Consider the following 9,469-nt stretch of genomic DNA (forward strand, 5'->3'; position numbering starts at 1 on the left):
GGCCTCTGTTAGTTCTGACTTGGAGACACCTGGCTCTAGTTCATCTTCCTTAGGAGTGGACCAAGAACATGGGAAGCTTGAAATTGTTAGTCTACGTTTATGGGGTCGTTGCAGCCTGGTTTTGGGTAAAGGTCATCTTTAGTGAGCCCGGGGAGAAGCACTGCTTTAGCTGTCAGCTGAGAGGGGTAAGCGGTCCCATTAATTTTCCTCTGTTTTAGTGAAAGCATTGTTAAGGGTCACAGCATCAGTGGAGCTGGCTGGACAGAGGAGGGGAACTCACTGTTACAGGTTATATTGAGTGTCTTTTCAGTCACTAAATGCTTTTTATGATATGTTTTTCAGAAATTCAGTGTTGTATGATTTCTCTGTGTTAAGCACAGGAAATTTAACATCAGCAAAAAAGAATGCTCTTTTTTTTTTTTTTTTTTTGAGATGGAGTTTGGCTCTTGTCGCCCAGGCTGGAGTGCAGTGACATGATCTCAGCTCACTGCAACCTCGACCTCCTGAGTTCAGGTGATTCTTCTACCTCTGCCTCCCGAGTGGCTGGGACTACAGGTGCCCGCCAGCATGCCCGGCTAATTTTTGTATTTTTAGTAGAGACGGGGCTTTACCATATTGGCCAGGCTGTTCTTGAACTTCTGCCCTTAGGTGAAGTTTGCCCTTAGGTGATGCTCCCGCCTCAGCTTCCCAAAGTGCTGGGATTACAGGCGTGAGCCGCCACGCCTGGCCTTGAATGTTCTTTCTATGGGAATCTACAAAAGCCAGCTTTTGAGTCTAGTGGCAGAAAACCTCTTCTTCATTGTTTAGCTGTGGGGTTGGTAGGAGCTGGCCAGGTACAGGGGTGAGGGTGTGTCAGGCAGGGGTGAGGGCATGGAGGGGGATGCAGAGGCCGGCACCCTGGAATGTCCTTTCACTCCCTGAGGTTTTGTTCTCCTGATCCCTGAGTACATCCCAGAACACAGTGGGGCCCTAGCAGGGGAGACGTAGGGAAGCATGTGTTGTTCATCCGGGGACCTTGTTAGGCAAATCAGATTAGGGGCCAGGCTTTCAGTGGTGGGTGCGAGCGTGGGAGTGATGAGTGTGCAGGTGTGTGTGGGAAGAGTGATGGGGATGGGGTCGGCCCCAGCCACCATGAAGACCTTAACTGTGCATCCACCCATCCCAGCAGCCTCTCTGAGTGAGTGCCCTCAGGGTGCAGGTCCTGTTTTACACACGGAAGTGAATGAGAGTGGGACACTGCCTTGCCTTAGAGAGGTCACATTTCTTCTTCTTCTCCTTCTTTTTTTTTTAATTTGCGACAGAGTCTCACTCTGTTGCCCAGGCTGGAGTGCAGTGGTGTGACCTTGGCTCACTGCAACCTCTGCCTCCCAGGTTCAAGCAATTTTCCTGCCTCAGCCTCCTGGGTAGGGTAGCTGGGATGATAGGCACGCATTACCATGCCTGGCTAATTGTTGTATTTTAGTTTCAGCATATTGGCCAGACTGGTCCCAGTCTCCTGGCCTCAAGCTATCTGCCCGCCTGAGCCTCCCAAAGTGCTGTGGCTACAGGCGTAAGCCACCACACTGGGCAAGAGGTCACACTTCATGCCAAGTGGGAGGCAGCCACTCAGCACCCCATCTGGCGCTGGGAGTGAGGGGTGCTCAGTGTCCTAGGAAGGCAGAGGGCTGCATGAGAGGTTCGGGGAGGAAGGACTGGAGGAGGATTTGAGATTTTCACCTGAGCAGCTGGGTGGATGAAGGGGCTGTTTACAGAGAATCACAAGAATGTGGATGAGCAGGTTAGGGCACTAATACAGCACTGTTTTGGCCCGCAGCAAATTTGAGATGCTCCCCTGTGTCCAGCTGAGGCTTTGGGAAAGGTGAGGGCTGGGCATCTGACTGGGATGGATGTCTCTGGCAGGCAGCAGAGCATGTGGATGGTTTGTGAAGCCCGGAAGGGCATGAGATTTCCTGTGGCAGTGCCCACTGCAAATGGAAGGGCATTTGGCCTGAGCCCAGACATATACAAGTTGGGCAGAGAAGGGGGTGGGTTCCTGGGACCCACCGAGGAGCAGCTATGGAAGTACAGGGAAATCAAGGGTGTGGGGTCACATGAAGCAGGAAGCTCAAATAAGATGAGGAAAGACGTTTTAAAGACCATCAGGGCTGGGGACAGTGGTTCATGCCTGTAATCCCAACACTTTGGGAGGCTGAGACGAGAGGACAGCTTGAGGCCAGGAGTTTGAGACCAGCCTGGATAACATAGGGAGACCCCATTTCTGTAAATAAATAAATACCATTGGTACTTGGCATTTCAGGCGGGGAACAGCAAACACATGAAAGCTCTGAGGCAGGAAAGGGAAGTGATTAGTGCTCGCTCCTGGTTCCTTTATCAGACCTTAAAGAGATGCAGAGACATTTCAGGTACTCCTTGGCCGAGCTCCTTCAGGGAAGGCCTAAGTTCGCTTCTACTTCCCATCTATTCATTTTTTTTTGGAGACAGAGTCTCACTCTGTCGCCCAGGCTGGAGCGCATGCAGTGGCACCATCTCAGCTCACTGCAACCTCCACCTCCCAGGTTCAAACGATTCTCCTGCCTCAGCCTTCCCAGTAGCTGGGACCACAGGTATGCGCCACCACGATTGGCTAAGTTTTTGTATTTTTAGCAGAGATGGGATTTCATCTTGTTGGCCAGGCTGGCTTCGAACTCCTGGCCTCAAGTGATCCACCTGCCTCGGCCCCACAAAGTGCTGGGATTACAGGCGTGAGCCACCGCGCCCGGCCCTACTTCACTCCTAACGCCCACCATACGTGATTCCAAATGTTTGCTGAATGACAAGGTGAACGAGTGAATGGGTCTAAGTGACTTTGGGCAGCAGGCAATCCTATTCCTTGGACCTCAGTTTCCCGTTTTGTAAAGCAAGCCTGTCTCTCGCTCTCTGCCCTAAAAGCCTGAGCTCTGGGCTTGAGATGAGCGCGTCCTGTAGAGCAGACTCCAGGTGGACATTGAGCTGGGTCCTCTAGGAGGCCAGGATCCGGCCAGCTCTTGGGTCTGGTCCTCCCGCGGGACCCCGCCCGCCCAGTCCCAGCGCCACCCCTCCCAACCTCCCTTTGTTCCCCCAGGCCCCGCCCTCTCTGCGCGGCTCGCTCCCCATTGGCCGGGGGGCGGGCCCTGGGCGCCCGTCTCCGCTGGGGGCGGGGCGGCAGGCGGCCTGCGGCTGGGCGGCGGGGCCGTGGGCGGCGGGGCCGCGGGCACCTGGTCGGTGTGTTTCCTGGCCGCAGGCCCGCGCCAGCTGCAGCTGCTTGATCCCAGCCGGATCCTGAGCGGGGAACACGGGCTGAAGCGGCCGCGGCGGCCCCGCCCCGGGGCTCCATTGTTGAGGCCCCGCGGCTCTGTGGGCTGCTCAGCTGCGCTCCAGTTGGCCCAGGCGCCGCGGCGAGGAGCTAGCGCTGCGAGGCGGCGGCCTGAGGTGAGACGGCGCGACTGGCGACTGGGTCTCCGGACCGGGTGGGGGGTCTCTGCTCCGGGCGTGGCGGCTCGGAGCTGGGCTCCACAGGGTCCGAGGTCGGGATCCGGGGTCTTTGCTCCTGGGCTTTGTCTCGGCCTCGGGTGGCACCTGGGACTTCGCGCCTGCTGCGATACCGAGTGGGCCCGCGCTGGGGTCCCGGTCGCCCTGCGGGTGGGGGCCGGTCCCCACTGCTCCCCAGCTCCCCGCGTCTGCCGCAGAGGGGACTGCATGGACCCGGGCGCTGGCTTCAGCCCGGTCCCCCGCGGCGTGGCTGGTCCCCGCGTGCGGTAGAGGGGGCCCTGCGAGGACCCACTCCTGGGGCGGGGTCCGGGTCACCTCGAGTGGGAGACTCCGCCGCCCTCCCCGCCCTCCCTCGCTGCGAGACTGCTTCGCCAGACCCACCTAGTGGACTGTGCGGACCCTCGGACGAGGGAATCCCTGACTCTGGGTGGGGGCTCTTTCCCGGCCCCCCATGACGGCTTCCTGAGTGTTTTGTCACCTATATAGGTGGCTGCGTGGACCCGCGCGCGTGGGTCCTGCGCCCTGCTAGTGGGGCTGTGCGCCGCCCCGTGGCTCGTCTGGGTCGACCCCGCCTGGGACGCGCGTGTACTGGGGGTCTGTGCGCGGGGGGCGCGGTTGCTGGGGGCGCACTGCCCCCACCCCATGATTTATCCTCTCACTTTCCCGGCGGAAGGAAGCGAGAGGCCTGGGCCCGGAGCTCTTGCGCAGCGGCCGCACCGACCTCTGCCCTGGCTTGCGGGTCCTGGGGGGCGAGGTGCTGTCACCGCGAGTCCCACCGCCTCGCTTCCTGCTCTGGCCCGGGGCTGGGCTCTGACTGGAGGGAGCAGGGCCATTCTGCCCCGCGCTTCTTGATTTTTTCCGTTAGTAATGGGAAGAAAACAAATCTGGAAAGCCAGATTGAACTTTGTAGCTCTCAGCGCTTGGCGAGTGGAAGAAACTCTCCCAAGAATTTGGCGGGCTGGAAAATGCGTTTCAAGCAGGAGCATCCACATCCACGGAATGAGGCCAAGGCAGTTACAGATAGAGGTGAGATTTATGAGGGGAGAGCGAGGGTGAGGTCCGTGGGTGGGGAGACTCCGACCTCAGCTTGATGGGAAGACCTGATGCTGCCCCTCAGACGCTGTGTTTCTCAGCCACCAAAGAAAGTGGAAGCATTCCTTAGTGAATGCTTCCATCAAACTTTTGAAAAATCTGTAATGTCCCTGGAAGCAAAATCGAACTGGACAGTTTTCCCCTTTTAAGAGTGTTAAAAGTCCCGGAAACAAACAGCAGAAGGCTCAAGGAGTCCAAATACTCAACCTGAAGTTCTTTCTGAACAAGAGATGGTGTATAAGTAACAGGCATACAAGAGAAAACTGAACTAATCACAGCAGCTGTGGCTCCTAGCCCTGTAGCATGTGATGCAGGCCCTTTTGCCTTTTCTGACCTCCGCTGTCCCAGACCCCAAGGCTACCGCGCACCTCCAGTCATCAGCTCCTGCCGACCCATTGCTATGAACTCTGTTTCGGTGGCTCCCTTCTCTCTGAAGTTTTGCTTGTTCTCCTGAAGTCCTGGTCTTTAAGAGCTTATGATCTGCAGGGACAGATTGGCTTTGGGCAGTACATAGTTAACTGTAGCACAGCTTGAAAAATGCTCTGATAGAGGTGGGCAGGCATTTTGTACATGCGGGTAAATGCGAGGTCCTTTCTCAATACCATGAATCCAAGTATTCATGCTATTTTAAATCTGCAATTCTTTGACTCTCCAGAGGGTTTTTAGATTAGTTTTTTTTTCTATTACTTCCCAGGGTTTGTTGCATAGTTCAGAGTACTTGATTAAAACTTACCAGGTCGGCCGGGTGCGGTGGCTCACACCTGTAATCCCCGGACTTTGGAAGGTCTAGGCAGGCGGATCACTTGAGGTCAGGAGTTCGAGACCAACCTGGCCAACATGGTGAAACCCTATCTCTACTAAAAATACGAAAATTAGTTGGGCGTGGTGGTGGGCGCCTGTAATCGCAGCTACTCAGGAGGCTGAGGCAGGAGAATAGCTTGAACCCAGGAGGCGGAGGTTGCAGTGAGTGAAATGGCTGCACTGCACTCCAGCCTGGGCCATAGAGTGAGACTTCCTCTCAAAACAAAAACAAAAACAATGTACTGGGTCCACTTCCAGCTCTGGAATTTTCCTGTAAGGCCTTCTCTTCTGGGCTTCATTTTTCTCACTTTTGAGGATCGTAAACTACATAATTTCCAAGAATTTTTGCCCTACACCTTTAATTCTTTCAAGCAAATATAGCACAGAAAAATTTTCTTCCCCGCAATGGTGTAAATAACGGAGGCCTTTGAAAATGTGGATTTTAAAGTGGAAGTTTTTCTTCTTCTTCCCGTTTGTTTCCTTTTAAATGCGTTTAGTTACATGAGTATATAATCTCAGAGTTAAGGACAAGTATCTATGATGAAACCTTAAACAGTTTTTTGGCAATATCTTGCATATTCTTCACAATTGTGTTTTATGTGCAGCATCTTCCCTATATCCAGTTGGTTTGTTTTTTTCTCATTAATGGAGTTGTTGAGCTCAGAACTTTTCAGGAGCATGTTGTTGATCTTTTAAGTGTCATGTGAAATATGTTCCAATTTAACAGTTTATTTTGTTGAGTAAAATGGGAGTAAATGGAACTTTGAGAGTGCCTATTGAGTACTTGGCATTGTGTAATGGTTTGAAGCATAGTTTAAAATTGCCACTTGTGGCCGGGTGTGGTGGCTCACACCTGTAATCCCAACACTTTGAGAGGGCAAGGCAGACAGATCACGAGGTTAGAAGATGGAGACCATCCTGGCTAATACGGTGAAACCCCGTCTCCACTAAAAATACAAAAAATTAGCTGAGTGTGGTGGCACACGCCTGTAGTCCCAGCTACTCGGGAGCCTGAGGCAGGAGAATCACTTGAACCCAGGAGGTGGAGGTTGCAGTGAGCCAAGATTGCACCACTGCACTCCAGCCTGGGTGACAGAGTGAGACTCCATCTCAAAAAATCAAAAAAAAAAAAAATACCACTTGTAAAAAATTGCATCACATGTTGAATGACCTATAAAGGAGCTATAATTCTAAGGAATATGGTAATTAATTCTTTAAAATAGTGAGGCCGGGTGCTGTGGTTTACACCTGTAATGCCAGTGCTTTGGAAGGCTGAGGTGTGAGGATCACTTGAACCCAAGATTAGAAGCTGCAGTGAGCTATAATCATGCCACTGCACTCCAGTCTGTGTGACGGAATGAAACCCTTTCTTTAAAAAATAAAAGGTAAATAAAAAATTTAAAAATAAAATACTAAGCTCCTTTCCAATTTATCTGTTTGGTAAGGTGGGAATTTGATGTGCTTGAGTTTCTTAAAGCCACGTGTCTCTGAAGAAAGGAGACACAATTTTCTCTGCTATTCCTAGTTATTTGGGTGATTATAGGGATTAAAAATAGCCATTTGGTCAAGTCTTGAGCTACTGAATTACAGTTTTTGCTTCACTCAGTAGGATTTTGCCTTTATTTTGATTTGCATTCTTATCTTAGTTTAGGAAAAGATCTTTGTTATATGCCCCATGCACTTTGTTCTTTTGGGGAATCTGATCTTAGGAGAGGGCTTCAAAATGCGACCAGATTTTCTTTATGGTTTTCTAGATTTCATTAATGTCTTAATAAAACTTAACTAGTTAATGCTGCTTCTCTGTTGAGGTATTTTTCATGTAGAGTACGCTTGATTTTTATATGGATTAAATGAAAGGAAGTCTCTCACGGAAGGGGACACATGGGTATGGAGAAGACAGAGGGTGTATATATGTATATATATTTTTTGGAGACGGAGTTTTGTTCTGTTGCCCAGGCTGGAGTGCAGTGGCAGGATCTCGGCTCACTGCAAGCTCCGCCTCCTGGGTTCACTCCATTCTCCTACCTCAGCCTCCCAAGCAGCTGGAACTATAGGCGCCTGCCACCACGCCAGGCTAATTTTTTGTATTTTTAGTAGAAACAGGATTTCACTGTGGTAGCCAGGATGGTCTCCATCTCCTGACTTCATGATCTGCCTGCCTCAGCCTTCCAGAGTGCTGGGATTACAGGTGTGAGCCACCGTGCCCAGCCACGTGGACCATTTTAATGGCTTGAATCTCCTCTGTCATTTGATTTTCTTCTTATTCCAGGTTACCTTACCTGTGTAAGAGTTGTGCCCAAATACAGACAGAGCTCTCTACATTCTGGTGCCAACCTGTCCTCTCCTCTTCTCAGACGCTATAGCCCAGAGCCACTCACTGTTTCCCCGGTGCATTTCAGTGCTTTTGTCCCCCACGCTCTCCACAGACTCCTGCCCCTCCCCTTCAGGATACTGTTAAAACCAGTGTCTTTTATGGATCCAGTCTTGATTCCCACGGCCAGATGTGGGCCCTTCCTACCTGAATTGCCACAGCACTTTGTTATTTCATGTCCTCGGGTGTTAGAGTTTGGTCTCACCTTGCAGCGTGGTGCCAGGTCAGGAGCTTAAGTAGGGAAGCTGGGACGGGTTTGAATTCCGACTCAGCAACTTTCTAACAGTGTGACCATAGGCTCTTTAATTTGAGCCTTTTTCTACCATCTGTAAAATGGGCAAAAGAATATAACCTTGCTGGGAAAGTTTGAAATAATACATGTAAAAACGCCCTACACAAGCAAGTGAGACAAGTGAGAGTAAGCAGTAATTATTAGTATTATGATGCGGCCGGGCGCGCTGGCTCACGCCTGTAATCCCAGCACTTTGGGAGGCCGAGGCAGGCGGATCACCTGAGGTCGGGAGTTTGAGACCAGTCTGACCAACGTGGAGAAACCCTGTCTCTACTGAAAGTACAAAATCAGCCAGGTGTGGTGGTGCATGCCTGTAATCCCAGCTATTCGGGAGGCTGAGGCAGGAGAATCGCTTGAACCTGGGAGGCGGAGGTTGTGGTGAGCCGAGATCATGTCACTGCACTCCACCCTGGGCAACAAGAGCCAAACTGCATCTCCAAAAAAAAAAAAAAAAAAAAGGAGAACTAAGTTGTAGGTGCAAATGAATGTTGAGAGCTTCTCAATGGAATGAGAATTGTAAATCACTCTGAAGTTGGGATGAAACCCTAGGAAGTCCTGCCATGCAAATTGCAGTACCCTAAACCTCTGTCAAAGTGGCCCTGAAATCCCTGGAGACCTGGCAGGAGATTCCTTTCTGTTGCCTGGCACTTAGCTGTTCTGAGTCTGGCTACACACCAGCAACCCGGAGGCACATAAAAACTTAAAGTCCCAACACCAGGCCCTGGATGAGAATACAGTCTGGCCCCTTGGCCCTCTCTCTCTCCATCCCGTAAAGCAGAGTGAAATCCTATACATGGGAAAATGTAGAGGCAATTGGCTAAGGTGGCCTCTTTACCCCACCCATCCTTCTTGCCTGCTTCTGGTGGCTTTTCCTAGAATCAAGGCCCGAGATTGTCCAGAACTCAGGTGGGCGTCCGAGCCAGGGGTGACCACAGAGAACCCCAATCTCCGGCCTTTGCAGCTGTGCTAGGGAATGCTCGAGGCCAAGGCCCCTGAGCCTGGGAGGGGAGAGCACTGGTTGCAGATGCGAGCTTGCAGGAAGCTTTGATGTTCCCAGTAGGATTGGGAGGCGTGGAAAGTGAGACTTCTGTTCCCTTGAGCTCCGACGAAGCCAAGCCTTTCCGTTATCTTATAGGCCACAGCACAGCCTAAAGGTGCTGGCTAAAGTCTGCCTTGGCAGAACAGCAGGAGTCGATTGAGGTTGAAAGGCTGCTGGGGCAGGACTAGAAAAGGGGAGCGCTGAGAGACCGGTCAGAGGACCTGACCGCTGACCCGAGGCTGCGTGCCCAGGAAAGAGGGGGGTGAGTTCAGGGAAATTTCTCTGAGTGGCAGCCCAGCGGGGAGGAGAGTCAGGACGTGACTGGAGTCTCAGGCCTGGGCTTGAGGTCAAGGCCTGGAGAAACAGA

At 52.1% G+C, this 9,469-nt stretch overlaps 1 pseudogene; it reads right to left on the minus strand.

Moving 5' to 3' along the window:
• Positions 1–2,997: 2,997 nt before the first annotated feature.
• On the minus strand, positions 2,998–3,960 carry LOC113222587 (annotated as a pseudogene).
• Between the last annotated feature and the right edge of the window lie 5,509 nt (positions 3,961–9,469).

The sequence above is a fragment of the Piliocolobus tephrosceles genome, unplaced genomic scaffold (genome assembly GCF_002776525.5).
Source record: "Piliocolobus tephrosceles isolate RC106 unplaced genomic scaffold, ASM277652v3 unscaffolded_32103, whole genome shotgun sequence".
NCBI lineage: Eukaryota > Metazoa > Chordata > Mammalia > Primates > Cercopithecidae > Piliocolobus > Piliocolobus tephrosceles.